The following is a 21692-nucleotide window of genomic DNA, read 5'->3' on the forward strand; positions in this document are numbered from 1 at the left end:
GCCAACTCCCCCTCCATGATGATGTCCTCCTCCCCTCCATCTACCCCTCCTATCACCTTTGACGCTTCCCCCCCCCACTTCCTGTGGCATTTCCTTTAGGCACCCTCCCTCCCTTCGTTTTCCTTTTCCCCCGTCCCCTCCCTCCACCCCTCTTCCGCCAGGCCTCCCCTTCCCCTCCCTCCCTTCCCCCTGTCTGCCCTGTCCATGGAATCTGCTCTCCCCTCGCCGTCCCTCCCCCAATCCTCCTCTCTTGGCAGGTCCCCGGACTCGTACACGGTTAGTGAACATTCGCGCGCCGGAGATCAACGCCTCGTGTTCTGTGTGTGCCGTCGTTTTGTGCTTAAGTGGTTCAGTGTTATTCGTTTTGTGCACCTACGTTCACGTGTGAAAATTCTCGTTTCTGTCTGTGTCCACGTGTTTGAACAACTTTATCTTGGATTCTACGCCCGTGAACGGCACCTTGTATTTTAAAAAGTGTTTATCTCCGTTTATATGTACACCATGTTTTTTCTCTAAATGTCTTCATCTGTATATCTGTGTTTCTCTGCGGCCAAAGAGCGGCGTCGTATGCTGCTGCAGGACTGCCTGTACCACAGGTTTCAAAATAACAATAAAGGAAAAAAAATACCTTTCCCCTTTCTCACCAGAGTGAGACACCAAAGCTGCGATTGCCACAGCGGCGCCACCGCCAGAAACGGAGGGCGACTGCTTCACACTACGCGCTGCGGCGCGCTCTTCAAAACAGCAGATTTTACCACAGCTCATAAGCGTTGTATCGTTTCATGCCTCTCTTCAAGGATTTACTACTGCTACTAGGAATCCATATTGTGCAATTCTAAAACAGCCGTATTTACTTAAGGACAGACTTGGGGCAAAATGCATTCTTGAACTTACACATATATAACTCCAAAAATACAGCTAAAATAGTAAACTTGAGACTGATTTGTACAACATAGCACTCGATGCTCCGTGTAATTTTCGCTTGAAAATGTTCATCGGCATATACTTCATAAGAATTTGAATTTGTAATTGCCTTTTTATCTATAATGCACCCATTCTCGTAAACTAACAAAGCAATAAAACCGGAATATCACAGTTTACATTTGCATAAGAGGCTAATAGAACGTATTGAACAGATTTTTGTTTAAGGTCAAAGCTGCATCGAAATTAATTTTCCAGTTTTGTGTAAGCTGGGACTGTTCTATTTTTCTCAAATTTTAAAGGAAGGCATTTATCAAAGAAAAGATAATGGAAGAGTGCAGCACAGGATTATTTGGTGAATAATTCTTGAGCACTTGGCCAAATTTCAGTATGTTAGATTTTATAGGTTCTGAGAAAAGGTACACTATATCTCAAAAAATTCGTTTAAAGCAATTTTCACTTAAAGATATTATTCCAATATTTGTCAATATTGCTATACCTCTAGTGACTAACACTGTCAATATTGATAGTCTTTATTCTGTTCCTCGTCTTCCTGGAGTAAACTCTTTCCCAGCCTCTTTTGGCTAGCCGATTTTTGCATATTTTCCTCTGCTGCCTGAGCTTTGTACAGTCGCACTTCATCGACGCTTCTGAGTATCTTCAGTGAGAATGCACCTGAATGGAAGCCTAGTCTCTGCCTTGAATTTTTATCCCACTCTTGAACCTTACCTTTATTTAATGCTTCTTTGAACTATAGACTTAAAAGTAGAGGCGAAAATCTTCCGCTCACAAACAAAATGAGTTTTAGAGCGGAGTTTGGCTTGGCCATTCCATGCAGCGGCAGAGCAGCACTCTTGCGTGTCGGGAGCAGTCTTCAATCAGCGCTTGCCTCTTCCTGACAGGAAATTATAAGCAATTATAAGTACTGATGGTGGGATATCTGTAGACAATAAGTACTGTACAACGAGTAATTCCTTCAGAAAATGAAATGCTTGTAAGAGATGAGCGTATATTAGACAGAAAGTATCTGCAAACAGAGATTTGTGGAAAGCAAATGTGAGCAGAATGAGAGACAAGTAACAGTCCAAAGGTAGCAGTAGTCATAGGATCGAGCCATGCACTTACGGTGTCGTGCCTCGCATCTAATTCGCTGCAAATAATAATTCGCTGCTTCGGCGAACGTAACGGCGGTTATAAACTTTGTAACGTCTTTTTAAGCAGGTGCATAGTGTCTGTTATGTAACAGGATAATGACGATATTTGTTTCCTCTTGCCGTAAGAAAGAGGTTAGATTCTGTGGGTTCCAAATTATATGATACTAGCGGACGCTACAATACCTCAGAGTTGCTAAATAAGTATGAGAATTGCGCGTAAGTCGCGCGCTCCTTCGGCCCCCCCCCCCCCCCCCCCCCGCCCATTTCTTCCTATCAATCTCCTCCTCCCCCTCTCTTAGTTCATTCCCTCCTCTTCCTTCACCTCTTTCACCATCTCTTTATGTTCTCCCTCTCATTGCCCATCTCCTCCTCCCCCAATCTCCCACTGTCTCTGCCTCCACCCTCTTCCCCCCCCCCCCCTCTCCATCCTCTCTCTGTCCCCACATCGTTACCCTCTCTGTCCCCTCCTCCTTCCTCCCCTCTCTTCCCATTATCTCCCCCTCTCTGTCATCTCCTTGTGAAAGCACCTATGGTTATAGCTAGTGCAGCTGCTCTTCTAAACAGCGTCAAATATGAGCAAAGAAAATCAGTTTCATGTTTACCTGTACTTTTTCGTACTTTAGGTACTTGGGCTACGCACCACTCTGTTTAAGATCGTTGTAGTCATAGGACTGAGGCATGCATGCACGGTATCGTGCCTAGCAGCTAAATCGCTGCAAATAATAACCTGTAGCTGTGGGTCTGCAGTCAAACAGTCTACGCATTGACTAGAACTGTGAATTAATAAAATACGCAGAAATATAAATAAAAGTTAAATCACTAATTTGATAACAAATTTTCTATTCCAACAACTGTAATTAACGAATACGTCTGAGAATTAAGTTGTATAGCAGTTATTCAAGGAAGGAAATCTTGAAAAGCCTGGAATTGGTCCTACGATATTCATTTAAAACACAGACAGAACATACTTTTATGAAATCCAGTAAAGTTACGTTGAGAGTGTTACGAGAATTGTAATTAATGAAAGTACGTAAAACTAAGTCCAATTAGTAGTATCAGCACTGGCTGAAAACAGATCAGAGTTCAACGTGATGATTCACCAACTATCGCACGTGATAGAAAGAATAGTAACTCATACACTGTATATCCTCAGTTCCATAAAACAAGCCTAAAATTTAGAAGTCCTAATCTGAAGAACATTCTGACATTTCGAAATATCAAGTCCCATCTGAAGTTAAGACATGGTAGAGGCTGTTCACCATCCAGAAACAATCACCCACTCGACCGAGGAGAAGGTCTGTCTCCTTTCAGAATTCACGTAAAAGTGTCCATAGCAGCTCCCTTCAGCTCTTCGCTTGAAAAGTCCTAGTGCCCACTTCTGCTACCGTCTGCTTTTCCACTGAATGAAGGCCATCCTCAAAATAATTAAAACATTCTTACGTTCTACAGACATCACATGACTCACCTTGACTACTTCCTGAACTAATATCGCAACAATATTTAAGTAAAGAAATGTTATAAACATTCGGTCACACGAAGATCGTTCACAAGAAATATAAATAAAAGTTTGTCCATAAATAAATAATTCAATGATGTTAAGCAAATGCACTTACAAGAAATGACGACAGATTGTCGCTAACTGTGTTGTACACAATTATTTAGACCTGCTTGTCAGAAACATCTTTTGGCATTGTTTCATAAAGATGGTGTCAGATAACACATGCGTCAGACCACTCCTTAAATTGCCATGATTCTGTTTTATCAATTGCAATTAATATTTAAATAAAGTACTGGCAAAATAATGAACTGTTTATTAAAGGAATACGCAAGTATGACAAAATACGTCGTACTCATGTTGTATTCCATAGCTTGAAATTGTGAAGGACATGATGCTCTGACAAATATTTGCATAATGAAAAGATATAAAAAAGTAGTAAATCATGGAATAATATAGATACAGATATGAAACTTTCAGAAATGATAGCTATAGTACAATGTTTCTATCTGAAGTACCGTATGTTGAAATCACATGGAGGATTGAAAATTCGGAAGTTCATTGTGGAAATATGTATTCACTGTGAAGTATTAAATTGTGTAGTTGAAATGATACTGAAAAATATTGTGGTGTCACTGGATGCACCTCGTTTTTCTGATATCGCAGGTGTATGTTCAGTTGCCCATGTCGAGATTCAAATCAGTGTCTGCAAAAATCAAATTCTCTTACCCTGTACTACACAGCTGCGGAGAGGATCCGTGAATATACTGTTTAAGTAACTAGCAAAGGTCTGACGATACCAGGATATCAACTTTAACACATCGTGTCGATTCCGTAAGAAAGTCCTAAAGTCAAGTACCTATATCAAACCGTCCCGAAAAAGGAAATACACAGGAAGTTCTCTGATCCAGTTAATCGCATGTATCTGTGATAAGGGAAAGTAGGTCGTAAACGGTTGAAGGAGGAAACCTGCTCGATCATGTGGTGCGGCCTCGTAGACAGAAGGCAAGCATATTCCGAATTAGAGGCCACACACTAGCGGAAGGTCCATATTTCAGGCGACGTACTTCCGTTTCTGTCGCACAAACACGCATGCACTTTGGGAGATCAGCTAGAGCAATGTTGTGGAGTCTTTGTCTTGTCGGAAACTCTTCGTTGGCGACAAGATACCAAGAGTGGTGGATCTCTATCATATATATCGTTGGTGGATCGTTCCCCACGCCACTTCTGGATGACATTTTTCAACCGTACTCCGAGAATGATTCGTCATCAGCTGATCGTCTACATCAAGCGCTGTAGGAGCCCTTGTGCAGGGGAGATCAGTGTGCATTTAACTGTAGCCGAGAAAGAATGTTTTGGTGTGGAAGAGCTCAGCAGCGGTTTCAGCGAGTGAAATAAGGAGCAGGCAGGACGGAGGCGTCAGTTGATTATTGAGGAGACTGATTAAAGAATGTCGACAATGAGTCCATATCTTGATCATGTTACTGAAGTAAACGGCCTTTGCTCTTAACTGGACGTTGATAAGTCCCAGTCCTCCGCAGCGAGGGGACAGTGTTAGGGCATTGTACTGTATCTTGAAAAGAATTTCATTAATAACAAAGTAGCTGTGCCACTGCTGGAGTCATCGGTAGGATCTGCGCCAAATATCCGGGACACCATGTGAGTGTTAATGAAGGCGACCTTCTGGACCAAATCTAAAACTCGAAGGAGATGGCCTCTGAGGCCCACACGGAGAGCTTATAAAAGGCCTTTTGTAGCTACGCGCCGTCGTAAGGCCGATATCTTTCGTAAACACGATGCCCATACAGCGAGGCCGATAAACCGAAGTGTATCCGTCGTCCGATTTCCATGGCAGAAGACTTGAATCTATTCATGCTGCTCCCTGCCACATTTCCATATTACTCGATCGATTCAATTGCCATCCGGATTTCCTCCCGAGACGGACGAGAAAGACTATATTCAACTGCATAAGCGCGGCGCTGGAGTGTGTATCCTCTCAGCGTGGTACCCTAAAGATGTGGTTTCAGCCCACACTGAAGCGGTTCTGTCGCTATTGTATAGAGGATCATTGACAGAGGATGATTTTCCGGACAGAGCAGAAGACGAGGATGTGTTCTTCCACCCTACTATTAATCATCACCCTCGACGAAACACCAGGGACAATGCTCATGATCAGGTGGGTGAAAGCAGCTGGGAAGGCCATCCGATCCATGGCAGCCAGGAGAGAATGACTCACATTATCAAACGCGCGATCAAAGTTCACAGAGACTGGGACACCATGCAATCTACAGGTCGATGCAAGGGCAATCATATCTCGATAGTCGCTAAGGGCTGTCTGGATATTACTGTTACCTCCCAAAGATGTTTGTTCATACGAGATAACTTGGTGTTGTACTCGCTTAAGAAGCCTCGCCAAAATTCTGGTGAAGATCTTGAAGTCACAGTTGTGGAGGGTTATTGGCGAGGGGGGGTGGGGGGGGGTGGGGGAGAGAGATAATGTTCAATCCATGTGTCTCCAGCAGGTTTGGGCACCAGAATAGCAAGACCTTCCACGAAAGCCGGCTGGATGGGGACCACTAATGACAGCAATTCTTGGTACATTTCCTTCCCCCGCGGTACCGTCTCGTATTCAAAATTCAGGTAAAATTTGAATGAAAACCCGTCTGCCTCTGGTGACGTATTAATTGCACCATTGGCAAGGGCGTCCACGACATCGTCACTCGTGATTTCCTCCAAAAGAGACGCCGACGCTGTATCATCAAGCGTGCGAGTTAGTATCTGGGTGTCTGGTGCCAAAGATACACTGTCGCTTTGCATCTCTCAACATGATTGACGGATACTGTGTTGTAAGCTTGCAACTGATCTTCAGGCAGTGGGACGTTCATAGCAGCAGGGGCAGGAACTGTAGCAGCAGCGGCAGATCAACCACGCCGAGTCGCTCCTTCACCGCACAACACATTCTAACGTTCCTGCGCCATAGAGGCAACTGTCACCTATGGATTCTTGATCAAAGATTCGGGGACAATGTCATCCGACCACGCCGTCGGGTGAGTTGAAGCGTCTCCAGTCCCCCACAAAAGGACGTGGTGACTGCTGGAACACTTAACATGACACAGGGCGTTGTCCATCGTGTTTGTCCACAGGAGCGAATCAGCGGCGCGCCCGGTGGTAGGACACGCGTCAGAATGCGGCTTAGAGACGTCCATCGCAATTACATCATAGTGGTGAGAGAACGCACTGTCTCGCGACTATGTCGTTCATGCACTGGCGGAGATCATCTCCGCTGCTTATGCCTCTTTGGGGACCGGTGTTTCTGAGAGCACGTCTCGTGTCCGACGACGGGGTTGAGGTCCAGGCACAAGGGCGGCCTTAGCCACAACCATCGCATCAACTTCCAAGCCACCGTAGGTCTTTTCTTCTCCTTCTAGAGTCAGCGGGGTGTGAGAGGGGGACTGTGTCAGGCGCAAGCTGCCCCTCGTCGTTCCCCCTTGAAATACCCTACCGGTTGCAAAAGATCCAGTTGGTGCTCGGGTCCAAGTCGGATGACTTGGATCCATCCAGAGCGCAGCTACATACGTGAGAGGTGGAGACGTCACTCTATTGGAAGACATCAGATTCGTTTGTCGGAGCTGGACAGTATGTCGCAGAAGAAACTCTGATCGAATGTGGACCCCTTGTCCACATCTGCTGATGTACAGGTAGGACGGAATATGCTTACTGATTTGAGTGCGGACCTGTTGCTTTCCATTCAATCTAAGGTTGGTGGCAAATTGTGCCCACTTCACCACGACGTGGTTGTGGACCGTTCCATAGGGCCTAAGTGCAGCTGCCACAACGTCCGCCGGCACTTCCAAAGGGATTTCGAATATGCGGATCGCCCAGAGCCGCGTGATCCACAGACACTGGGCCAACGTTGCCGTCCAAATTTCGGAACTTGAGCCCGTCTCCCATCTTCTCTAAAATCGAGTTGCATGCCGAATCAGTTGCTAATTTGACGTAAATCACGCTGCTCACAACTGAAATGTTGATTCCAGCAGTATCGGTACAAGGAACCTTCACATCGTCTCAAAGAACTTGTTCTATTTCAAATGTTTTGGGACGTGCATATTCATTAGAGAAACTGAATTTCAGTGTTGGTTTCCGATAGGACTTGGACACTCACTTCGACAGACACTCACTCGGGAGAAATCCGACGTAGAACGTAGAAACCACGAAAGCAAGCGCCACGGTGAGAACGTAAACAGCCCCGTCCGCACTACACTACCGACGGAGGAAGACAACAACTTCGACTATCCAAGTACGCTTCCCATACGACCCAAATGCCGCTTGAAATGCCATTTTATATGTAGTGTTACCTATCCGTTATTCTAATTGCTCACGGCCTCACCTGATTCCCACAAGAGGTCTAACGAAGATTACATTCCCGCAGGAGGTACCATTATTTACATTCAAAGGATATGTATATGTATGTCATTCCTTTTTTTTTTGTTGGACATGTTTGAAAGAACGGACACCGATCATGATCTTGCAACCGTACATTTACATGACGAAAGATAAATTTCGACATCTGGCTCATAGTCATTGAAATAACTGGCAACAAATGATAATTTTGTGGACCGGGACTCGAACTCAGATTTCCACGTTGTCGCGAGCGTGCTCAATGCTCTACATAAATTCCTATACGTAGCACAACCCTATATAGTCTCCCCTGTCCTTTATCCTCATTGCTCGCAGCCTCACCTGGTTCCGCAAGAGGTAGAACGAAGAACGGACGTTGGGCGGGGTGGCCGAGTGGTTCTAGGTTCTTCAGTCGGGAACCGTGCGACTGTGATGTCCTTAGGTTAGTTAGGTTTAAGTAGTTCTAAGTTCTATGGTCTGCATGACCTCAAATGTTAAGTCCCATAGTGCTCAGAGCCATTTGAAGCATTTTTGAAGAACGGACATCACACGTATAAATGCTCGTATATGCTACTTGACCCAAATAATGATTCCTTCGGTGCAAACGCATTCTTCGTTCGACCTCTGAGGAATGAGGCGAGACTGCGAGCAATGACAGTATTGGACAGATACACTACATATGTAGCGAGAGCCATATGAGAATTTAGTTTGGACGAGAAGGGTGCTCAGATAGCCGAAGTGAATAACGCGACCATCCAACGTCAGTGGGAAATCCGGATTCGAGTCAGGCACGAATTTTCACTTGTCAAATGGCTCTGAGCACTATGGGACATAACTTCTGAGGTCATCAGACCCATAGAACGTAGAACTACTTAAACCTAACTAACCTAAGGACATCACACACATCCATGGCCGACGCAGGATTCGAACCTGCGACCGCAGCAGTCGCACGGTTCCGGACTGAAGCGCCTAAAAGCAATCGGCCTTTCACTTGTCGCTACTGGATTTACTTCAATGACCGATTGCATCTAATGACGGAATTTCTCTTTCGTCTTGCAATCCTAATGACTTTCTGGCTTTTTCTGGGTCAAAACATTCACTGTTGCTATATTTGGAGAACGACATTTAGTGTCCGTGATGCTTCCTATGGACATGCTCATTGACCTGGCAATAAGTTTATCTTACAAAAACAAGTCTCACTATTAAGGCATATGTTTCACATGTGATTGGACATCATCTTGCTGAAGGACCTTACCGAAAATTTGTAGCACGAGAATTTTAATGTACCAGGGTACTGTTGCTATGCGGTTTTCCACGTACTCTTGCTCTATAATTTTTTTCGTATAGTTTTGTGTATTGCTTACAGAAATGTTTTACATATTCATCACATAACCTGTCAAAAACAGTTATTATGTGGCTAATAGGGTGTCCTAAATGTAGAACGTCAGTCATATAAGTAGTAAGTTCATTATAATTATACCAACTGCGACACACACTGTCTAATTTGTGATATTTTAAAGTTAATTTCAACGAACAATTGATCTAACAGATGTTTTACAGTCACTTCGTATTAAATGTCGTAGAACACTTTACATTCAAACCTAAAACACGTTTTATGCTTCTTGAAGTGGTTTTTGTATGGCAGAGCTTGGTGCAGATTTATTCGTCTTGCACAATCACCAAGTTATCTATTAAGTCATATCTGCTGTACTGATGCTCTGCCTTTGGTAATCTCCCATTAGACGTACATACTTCGACATTTCTTTCCATCGTGAGAGTTACAATACGATGAAGAAGTTCAAGACGATCCAGTGCCTGATTAACTGCAAGACTATGTAATTGTCATGAATTTTGTTCGGCTGCACTGCGCTGTCCTCTCTGACGGATGGCCTGTAGAGACCTATGTTCTGGTCAGTGCTATCAACTGCACCTATGTTTTCATTGTAAAGATGAATCATTTCACGTTGTTTGATAGCTAAGTTTTTGTACTCACTCTGTGAGTTTAAAATCCTCCTACATGTATAAATGCCATCTTAAAAATAAGCCTTTCCGCTGTAGAAATTCAGCAGAATCAGAGCCTCGTCAAAAGTAATCCTTAGGTCTCTTAATTGCAGAAAAAGAATAAAATCATATGAGTGCAAAGCTCCGATGTTACCTATTTCCTCAATAAAAAGACTTATTTTTGACGATGACATGTATGCATAACGAAGGATTTTAGCGTCTAACATATGCTGAAGCAAAATATTTTGCTATTCCACTTGAGAATGACCGGAAGACCGAAATTTCAGTTCTGAAATAAATAACTTATACAGTCAACAGCTAATATATTGTCCTATAAAGAATTCTACATGAGTGTAAATGCCGGCCGTGACCAGTTAATAAGGCACCATTGTTTCATCAACGCAATGTTTCTCTTCATGGGGTGAATTTTGCTGCAATGGTTTGTTGATCACGTCAAATAATTCCCTCACCTTAAGCATACGTGTCTGATTGACTTAGAATGACGTTGTCACGTTATCGTAAATTGTCCCTTATGAATTGCCAAGTTTATTAAGGGAATCTGATATTGTTTCCCACTACACATTCCGACTCGGTACTTCAATTCAACCGCTAAGTAAAAGTATTGCAATGAGAAATCTTATTTCAGTTGAAGTTACATCTTACAGTCTGTTGTATTTAAGAGCACATTGCTTTTTAAATGTAATAAAGATATCAGTATTACCACACTCGCAAAATCACCGAAATATTTGCGAAGTGCTTCGTTTATTAGGAACATAATATTGTTGAGGACTTTTGTTATTGCAATCTGAAAGACCATATTCTGCTGTCATGCATTTTCTTCCTTTTTATATCACAATGTTCATCCTGTCTGCCTTCCCTGCCCCTATCTTTTCTCCTCTTGCCTTCACCCTTCCTGTCCACTTTCTATAACAAGTTCTGTTACAGTATTCAATTGACTTTCTGTTAAATTATTATCTAAACTAGCAATATTTCTGTTTCCAGAAACCTCATCAGTCACATAATCACAAGCATTAGTGTTTAGTGTGTGTGGCTGTGAGGGGGAGGGGGGGGGGGGGATAGTGGAGGTGAGGGCAGTGGGGGGCGGGGGAAGACGAGAGCTGTTAGTGAAATACGTTGCTGACATCCATAATGTTGTTGTATTCATCGTTTGCAAGTGTTCTCAGAGCTTGGTTGACATTGAAACCGTTGTATAAACAAACAATGGTAAATTTTCATTTGCTATAAATGAATCCCTTGCCCCCCTTCTTCATGAATGACGTAGTGTAAGTAATATTGCTGTATATTACATCGATTTGTGTGGTTCGATGTTGATATTATACTAGATTTACATCATAATATAGTCAATTGAATTGTTTTCAGGTTGTGGATGTACAGGTACACAATTATTGAATTATATGAGATGAACGTAGCGTAATTACATACTAAGGCTTTCACACACTTTATTCGACATGCAAACGTCACTACAGATATTCGGACCTAAGTTATGGCATGTTCGATATGCCTACCATCATTGGCGATCATGTGGCGCACACGAATAGCGAAATTCTTCATGAATCACTGAAGTGTCGCAACGTAGGTGCTTTCAATGACCTCCTTAATGGCTGTTTTCGTCTGAGGAATGGTTTTGGGGTTATTGCTCTACTATCTTTAAAATAGTCCCCCAAAAATAAGTCGCTTATTTTCAGGTCTGGAGAATATGGTGGCCAACCGAGGCCCATGCCAGTGGGCTCTGTCTACCTGAGAGCCAGAATGCGCCCCCGATACTGCTCCTCTAGGGCATCAAACAAAATCCTCCTTCGATGGGGTTGAGCTCCGTCTTGCTTGAACGATATCTTGTGGAAATCCGTGTCACTTTGGATAACGGAGATGAAATCATCTTCGAAAACCTTCACGTAACTTTCGATAGTCATCGTGCCATCAAGAAATATCACGCTGGTTATCGCGTGACAGGACGTTACACACCACCCAGTCACCCGTTGTGAAGAGACCTCTCGATCGCGAAATGCGGATTCTCAGCCCCCAAAATGGGCCAGTTTTGCTACTTGACGAACCCCTCCAAATGAAAGTGGGCATCGTCGCTAAACCAAACCAAATTCAGCCATCATGCTCCAAGGTCAACCGTGTAGTTCGAATGTCCTAACGTAAACCATTCAGAAGTTACGACGATTTTTTTCGTATTGTTCAACAATTGTCACTCTGTAACAGTAATAGTATTAATTAAGTATAACACCAGTCACTAAAACCGTCCATACACATTGTGGTAGCGTTCAGCCATTTTGCCAATCACAGGAACACTGATAATACTTTCCAGGCGACAAATAGGTACTGGAAGCTATGATTATTGACACGAATTCAAACTTCATATTAGTAGAATGAGATATACTAAAAACTCAAGCAAACAAATTTCTTTACGAATTACGTTCTAATTTTGAAAGGGAATGAAAGAAGGCCGTCCTTTGATAGCCACTAAAACGTGTTGTCTGATCACATATTCACATCACACAGTAGTGTTCTACACAAAAGTAATCGTAGCTTTCTGCAACAGCACTTCAGTCTTATCTGGGTTAAAACTAAACTGGACTGCACTGTGGTCACAAAAGTCAACGGAAATCGTCTAATACCGTGTTGGGCCACGTTTTTCTTTGCGTAGTGCAGCAGCTCGATATGTACTCAACAATTCACTATCAGTACCCTGCAGAGATACTTAGCTATGCTGAGTTATAGCCGTCGATAATTTCAGAAGTGTTGCACGTGCAGAGTTTTGTTTACGAACTGACCTCTTGATTATGTCCCATAGATAGATGTCGGATGGGATTAATGTCGGGCGATTTTGGGGGCCAAATCATTCGCGAAAAACTGTGGCCCGATGACATGACGCATTTCCATCCATAAAAAAACCGATGTTTCGGAACATCAAGTCCATAAATGGCTGATATGGTCTCAAGGTAGTCGAACATAAGCATTTCCATTCAACGGTCAGTCCATTCCATGCAAACACAGCCCACACCATTCTGGAGCTATTCCCGCTTGCACAGTGATTTTTTGACAGCCTGGGTGTATGGTTTCGTGGGACCTGCGCTACACTCGAAATTAAAGCCAGGGATTAGGCTTCCTGGCCATTACCGGTACATTTTGGCCTCAGAAACATTCAGAGCGTGGAATACACTTCGATTCGATGCTCTACCCAGTTGCTCGAGGTGAAATCCCATTCAATTCATCTCGAGATGGTGGCTTGCAAAATACGTCTTTCCTCATAAAATAGTTGTTGACTATAATGGACACTATTTTACCATGAGAACACAGATATGCTATGTAAATTAAAGCTACGACACCACCGATTTTTTTCTCAAAATCATATCACGCGAAAATTATGTAGCTAGCGCCGCTTATCGACGTACTCTCCCTGCAGCCGCACACGTTTATCATAAGGTCAATGCTGTCTTTTCACTGCCCCTCCAAACACCTTTTAGGAGTCTGGTTTAATCGCTGGAAAGACGCTGATCAATTAATGGCAGAGCTGGTGAATAAGCGACCAGGGAGAGTGTCTTTTTATCTTTCGAAACAGCCAAACGTCGCTAGGAGCCTGCTTCGATGGGTAGGGATCATGCTAAGTCGCTTCAGAGTTGCCCTCACCAAGAATCTGGAGCGTTGTTTTCACCCGATGCGCTGGTGGATTGTCCTGGTGAAAGAGCGATCGTAGAGCGTTTTCCGGCCATTTTTAACCCAATACGAGATGGAATTTGTGCTTCAAGATATCTTGTTAGGATGCTGATGTAACCTTTTGGAGCGCAACGAATGGGCAATACACCAGTGGTTTCCAACAAAATGGCCGCCTCTATTGATCCAGTACTGGCGCTCACCCGAACTGTTTTGGTGTGCTTCTATTGAGCTAACTGGCGGTCTGTTTCTACATCTACATCTACATCGACATTGATACTCCGCAAGCCACCTAACGGTGTGTGGCGGAGGGCACTTTACGTGCCACTGTCATTACCTCCCTTTCCTGTTCCAGTCGCGTATGGTTCGCGGGAAGAACGACTGTCTGATAGCCTCCGTGCGCGCTCTAATCTCTCTAATTTTACATTCGTGATCTCCTCGGGAGGTATAAGTAGGGGGAAGCAATATATTCGATACCCCATCCAGAAACGCACCCTCTCGAAACCTGGCGAGCAAGCTACACCGCGATGCAGAGCGCCTCTCTTGCAGAGTCTGCCACTTGAGTTTATTAAACATCTCCGTAACGCTATCACGATTAACAAATAACCCTGTGACGAAACGCGCCGCTCTTCTTTGGATCTTCTCTATCTCCTCCGTCAGACCGATCTGGTACGGATCCCACACTGATGAGCAATACTCAAGTATAGGTCGAACGAGTGTTTTGTAAGCCACCTCCTTTGTTGATGGACTACATTTTCTAAGCACTCTCCCAATGAATCTCAACCTGGTACCCGCCTTACCAACAATTAATTTTATATGATCATTCCACTTCAAATCGTTCCGCACGCATACTCCCAGATATTTTACAGAAGTAACTGCTACCAGTGTTTGTTCCGCTATCATATAATCATACAATAAAGGATCCTTCTTTCTATGTATTCGCAATACATTACATTTGTCTATGTTAAGGGTCAGTTGCCACTCCCTGCACCAAGTGCCTATCCGCTGCAGATCTTCCTGCATTTCGCTACAATTTTCTAATGCTGCAACTTCTCTGTATACTACAGCATCATCCGCGAAAAGCCGCATGGAACTTCCGACACTATCTACTAAGTCATTTATATATATTGTGAAAAGCAATGGTCCCATAACACTCCCCTGTGGCACGCCAGAGGTTACTTTAACGTCTGTAGACGTCTCTCCATTGATAACAACATGCTGTGTTCTGTTTGCTAAAAACTCTTCAATCCAGCCACACAGCTGGTATGATATTCCGTAGGCTCTTACTTTGTTTATCAGGCGACAGTGCGGAACTGTATCGAACGCCTTCCGGAAGTCAAGAAAAATAGCATCTACCTGGGAGCCTGTATCTAATATTTTCTGGGTCTCATGAACAAATAAGGCGAGTTGGGTCTCACACGATCGCTGTTTCCGGAATCCATGTTGATTCCTACATAGTAGATTCTGGGTTTCCAGAAATGACATGATACGCGAGCAAAAAACATGTTCTAAAATTCTACAAGAGACCGACGCCAGAGATATAGGTCTATAGTTTTGCGCATCTGCTCGACGACCCTTCTTGAAGACTGGGACTATCTGTGCTCTTTTCCAATCATTTGGAACCCTCCGTTCCTCTAGAGACTTGCGGTACACGGCTGTTAGAAGGGGGGCAAGTTCTTTTGCGTACTCTGTGTAGAATCGAATTGGTATCCCGTCAGGTCCAGTGGACTTTCCTCTATTGAGTGATTCCAGTTGCTTTTCTATTCCTTGAACACTTATTTCGATGTCAGCCATTTTTTCGTTTGTGCGAGGATTTAGAGAAGGAACTGCAGTGCGGTCTTCCTCTGTGAAACAGCTTTGGAAAAAGGTGTTTAGTATTTCAGCTTTACGCGTGTCATCCTCTGTTTCAATGCCATCATCATCCCGTAGTGTCTGGATATGCTGTTTCGAGCCACTTACTGATTTAACGTAAGACCAGAACTTCCTAGGATTTTCTGTCAAGTCGGTACATAGAATTTTACTTTCAAATTCAATGAACGCTTCACGCATAGCCCTCCTTACGCTAACTTTGACATCGTTTAGCTTCTGTTTGTCTGAGAGGTTTTGGCTGCGTTTAAACTTGGAGTGGAGCTCCCTTTGCTTTCGCAGTAGTTTCCTAACATTGTTGTTGTACCACGGTGGGTTTTTCCCGTCCCTCACAGTTTTACTCGGCACGTACCTGTCTAAAACGCATTTTACGATTGCCTTGAACTATTTCCATAAACACTCAACATTGTCAGTGTCGGAACAGAAATTTTCGTTTTGATCTGTTAGGTAGTCTGAAATCTGCCTTCTATTACTCTTGCTAAACAGATAAACCTTCCTCCCTTTTTTTATATTCCTATTAACTTCCATATTCAGGGATGCTGCAACGGCCTTATGATCACTGATTCCCTGCTCTGTACATACAGAGTCGAAAAGTTCGGGTCTGTTTGTTATCAGTAGGTCCAAGATGTTATCTCCACGAGTCGGTTCTCTGTTTAATTGCTCGAGATAATTTTCGGATAGTGCACTCAGTATAATGTCACTCGATGCTCTGTCCCTACCACCCGTCCTAAACATCTGAATGTCCCAGTCTATATCTGGTAAATTGAAATCTCCACCTAAGACTATAACATGCTGAGAAAATTTGTGTGAAATGTATTCCAAATTTTCTCTCAGTTGTTCTGCCACTAATGCTGCTGAGTCGGGAGGTCGGTAAAAGGAGCCGATTATTAACCTAGTTCGGTTGTTTAGTGTAACCTCCACCCATAATAATTCACAGGAACTATCCACTTCTACTTCACTACAGGATAAACTACTACTAACAGCGACGAACACTCCACCACCGGTTGCATGCAATCTATCCTTTCTAAACACCGTCTGTACCTTTGTAAAAATTTCGGCAGAATTTATCTCTGGCTTAAGCCAGCTTTCTGTACCTATAACGATTTCAGCTTCGGTGCTTTCTATCAGCGCTTGAAGTTCCGGTACTTTACCAACGCAGCTTCGACAGTTGACAATTACAAATCCGATTGCTGCTTGGTCCCCGCATGTCCTGACTTCGCCCCGCACCCGTTGAGGCTGTTGCCCTTTCTGTACTTGCCCAAGGCCATCTAACCTAAAAAACCGCCCAGCCCACGCCACACAACCCCTGCTACCCGCGTAGCCGCTTGTTGCGTGTAGTGGACTCCTGATCTATCCAGCGGAACCCGAGACCCCACCACCCTATGGCGCAAGTCGAGGAATCTGCAGCCCACACGGTCGCAGAACCGTCTCAGCCTCTGATTCAGACCCTCCACTCGGCTCTGTACCAAAGGTCCGCAGTCAGTCCTGTCGACGATGCTGCAGATGGTGAGCTCCGCTTTCATCCCGCTAGCGAGACTGGCAGTCTTCACCAAATCAGATAGCCGCCGGAAGCCAGAGAGGATTTCCTCCGATCCATAGCGACACACATCATTGGTGCCGACATGAGCGACCACCTGCAGATGGGTGCACCCTGTACCCTTCATGGCATCCGGAAGGACCCTTTCCACATCTGGAATGACTCCCCCCGGTATGCACAGGGAGTGCACATTGGTTTTCTTCCCCTCTCCTACTGCCATTTCCCTAAGGGGCCCCATTACGCGCCTTCAGGGTTCAAAAACGATTTCATTGTCTCATCCGATGAAAAGGAAGCCACATTCATACCGTCATGACAACTGACGTTGCCTGGCAACATGCCACGTGCGTAAGCATGTACTCGACTGTCAGCAATCGTAGCCAGATTTGGAGGACACTTCTCGCATTTGCAGGTCTTCATGCACGATAGTGTGCACAAATTTCACGGATATACCAACTTTGGGGATGTGTCGTCAGACCGCGTGGTGCGAGTTCGAGATTGTCTTGGTTTGTTGTGACGTTGTGCATTCTTTGAATTGTCCCACACAAGAACGCACGTCAGACATGTCCACTATACCGTCACCAAATGTCTCTCTCAGGCGGCGATGATTTTCAGTAGGGGCCCCACAAGGCAAGAAGAGAAAACGAATGATTACATGCTGTTCTTGTAATAAAAACATGGGTATCAAAAACAGTACTAATTCCCGCCCAGTGTTGCTAACTCTCCAAATCGAAATAAGCTAAATCTGTGTACAAAAATCCAGAAAAAAGCTGAAATAAAGCACGGTTTACTATTGTGCAGCTTTAATTTTTGATAGTAATTGTAGTGTGCAACAGCCTAGCATGAATTTATTTTCTCAATTTGGAATTTGCTAACATTACAGAACTGCAATTAACTGGCTATGTAAAACATTGTCTGAATTTTTAAAACCTCGATATTTTCACGAAAAAAATTATTTAAATAAAAATCTTCTTGTCAGTTTCTTTGTCATTTTTCTTTTTTTTTACAGTAAAAATATAAATAATGTTCTGCTACGTACTTACAGGTCAAACTGAAGAATATCTGCTCTGTCATGTTACGTTACTTCTTACGCTTAGCAAACTACTGCTGTTTCTCTTCTCAGTTCGGTTGCTGGCACACTGTTTGCATTTACGAAGTGTATTATTAGTTATTCATCCTGCATAAATTTATGTCTGCTTTGCTCAGAACAGCTATCTTCTTAATTGTGAAGCAGCGATACTTTGCTGATGTTAGCTACGCAGCAACAGCATTCCTAGTAACGCTCTCGTAGTTACTTGTTTGGTCTTGTGTCCGGGTATGTTCATGAGCCCGGAACACTTACCAACCGAGCTTCCGTTAGCTTTCTGATGCTTTTTGATTCAATTTAATAATATATCTTCATGGGATATTAAAGCGAGGTATGAAATCTTAGTTGAATGCAAATAATTTTCCTTTTGTAGTGCTACTCGTGGTGTCAGTCCAGATTCACGCCAACCAGTGACGTTATGTGTATTCAGTGGTGTAATGTAATGTGTGCATAGCGACACGTGAATCGCAGCTGTCAAGTAGTTTCCGCTCCAGCTGCCACGTGCGCTATGTTTTCTATATGTTCGTATGATTAGAACGTGCTGCTTATTTCTTGAGCTGTTAATTTTAATTGCTTTTGTATGTACCATGTTTAGATGGTCCTTACTTAGTGTCACTCCTGGTTACATCAATAACGAGTTTTCTGCTTTTCACGAAATATTCTTGGGATGAGGAATGCTATTGTAATTGACGAAGCTTTCCTGATAACCTCCTCGTCTCCTGTATCGTTCAGTTTTACGATCTTGTAAATATAGTCAGTTATTCATCAATAAAGGATTTTAATCCAGGTAGATTCTAGTCTCAAACGGAATAGTTGTTTCAAAGTTCAGTCATCACAAATAACGCTGATACCGACAAATTAATCAAGAAGAATATTAACGCTTTCCAACAATCAAGAGAATGTCAAACAGTCAAATGATTGTGGAAAATGCCACACGCTCGATTCCCGGCTAAAACACTTCTCTTTCAGTTAGGAAGTGAGCGTATAGCATCGTTGGCTGGGAGGCCCCATTCGGGGAAGTTCAGCAATAGAACATGGACTGGTGAAACATGAGTCAAAAAATCTACCGCACGTTCTTTAACACAGATGGAAGATACGAGCCACGGAGTAATGAGTATGCCGGTAGCACACCCAAACATTCAGGAAGCCGTGGGATAATCATGGCTTACTGTAGCTACTGTTCGCACTCATTTAGTTCTACTATCATTGGCGACAAGTTTGGAAAATTTACCACCCCGTGATGTTGTTGCCTACACGACACTTGTAATCAACCAGGCGTGGGCTGCATTCAGAAGTGTGAGGTCTGCAAATTTTTATATTACTAAACCTATGTGTGTTCGTACTACACGCTTGTATAAATTTTCAATAGACGATACGCTGCGTATTTTTTATTCGTGGTCGTGGAAGTGATGCGAGATTTGGCTTTATTGGTTCTATGACTGTGCACCATAGTGTATAGTGAGCGTAAATTGCGGATCTATAGGAGTAAGGGCTTGTGGATTGTATTGACTTCGTAAACAATTTAGTGCAAAGAGCAACGAATTTTCAATTTTATACATTAATTAAAGACCGTTTTGTTTTTGGTTGTTACCATATGTCACTGTGACTAATGTAGACGTACTATTCCGTTCGGCTAAATGCGCCCACATGGAAGAATGAAATTTTTGGTCTTGTTGAAGGGAAATAATATATAACTTGAACAAAATCTGCCTTTCAGAGTCAATGAATAGATGTAAATCACAGAAAAGTGTGCAGTTGTTTCGACAGCACAGTCAGGCAGCCAGGTATACGTCTACCATCGTACGGCTTTCACCTCAGTGCCACCGAACTTATCAGGACTGAGGATAAGGCTGATATGCAGGCGAAGTAAAACATCCGCAACACTGACGTCTGAGGTTGTCACGCAATCATCGTTAGAGAAATGGAAGAATATCATGACCTACGAGTCAGATGAGGCCAAAAGATCGAGTGAAGTAGATGGCATAAGGCAACAAACATTTCAGACCACAGTAGTTTCATTACCATCAGCAGCAGTGAAGATCGCGATGACGGTTTGGTGGTGATGACAGAATGTCTGAGCCCATCTTGAAGTTTTTGTTCTCCCGCGACTAAAATGAAGGTAACGTCTTCATTCGTTAATACTTACACGAGTTTCATGGACTGCGATCTTCCCTGCTAAAAGTGGAAAGGTGTTGTGCGTGCGTGCATGATATTGCGCGCGCGCGCGGGCGCGTGTGTGTTTGTACGTGTGTGTGTGCGTGTGGGTGTGTGGGTGTGTGTGTGTGAACCGCAAACATTGTTTTTGCATGAACCTTTTCTCAATAAACGCTTCAGAATTTCCAGCAGGTTTTTGCGCTTCGTGTTTGAAAGTTAGATACAGCGTTGCAAGATCTCTCGACTTACGAATTACGGCTCACTGAATTTCAGGCATTTAATGCGGAACCATTATTCACCACAGGAAATATTTCGTCTCTAGAGGCCACATACCTAATCGTCAAGATCGTGCTCTGGTATTTTCGTAAATCAGTACGAATATAACTACGTGGGGTTTCACGGCCGGTGTTACTGCGATTAAAATTAGTTTCTTTCCTACCCTTCCCCTTCTGTCAACCATTCGCTTATTATGTTCTAGGGTCAATAAGTTTTCAAAAATATGACGTATTGACACTAACCACTTGCAGCACATACCGCCACTTTTCCTTCATCAAAGACAGTCTTGCTCTGAACAAAGCCATTATAACCCGGTCGAAACGTTGATTGCAATTTTATAACTAAACTATTTCATACAATGACGCAGTACTCTACCCAGAAGAATTGTGGTCTCGTGCTCACTAGTAAATAATGTTAATATGCGTGATTCAAATATTGTATAATTATGGCCTAGAAATAAGATATTTTCTGCAGTTCATATAGACAATGTAACTGTCACCTATTGACGTGGCAAAAATTATTCCCTCAAAAGATCGTGAAGTTCTGAAAAATTGTAAACTCTGTCCACAAGTCCTGGTGGGCCCAACAGTACCAACCGACCGCCATCTGGTCCTGTCAAGAGCGTCACTGGGTGAGATGGAGGGACTGCTCTCCCAGCCATTGTCAGTTTTCGTGATGAGGATCCGCTACTACTCAGTGAAATAGCTCCTCAGCGGACTTCACGAGACGTTCCAGTCCTCCCACCAAGGAAAACTCGCTTGCATTACCGAGAACCGAAGCCAGTCCTCCAGATGGCAGTCAGCCGCACAGACCACACGTCTAAGAAGGTCAGCTACCTAAGTCAGTTGGCTCAGTTACTTAGGTGTTTATTTCCTCATACTATGTTCTGTGGATTGTTTACATCGAAAATCGGTGGCTCGTTTGTCAGGATGGCTGTACTCTCACCACATGCGCGTTAGTTATTTTAGCACATTTGAGGTTAATAATATAGAACATTGGATAGATTTCCGTAAGGCTTTCATTATCATGTCGAAATAAAGACACGCAGAGGTAATTTGTGAAGGTATTAATCCGCCTCTACATACTCATCTTCCAATGGAACAGATTTTTCCATCATTTGATGAAACC

The sequence above is a fragment of the Schistocerca americana genome, chromosome 4 (genome assembly GCF_021461395.2).
Source record: "Schistocerca americana isolate TAMUIC-IGC-003095 chromosome 4, iqSchAmer2.1, whole genome shotgun sequence".
NCBI classification, from domain to species: domain Eukaryota; kingdom Metazoa; phylum Arthropoda; class Insecta; order Orthoptera; family Acrididae; genus Schistocerca; species Schistocerca americana.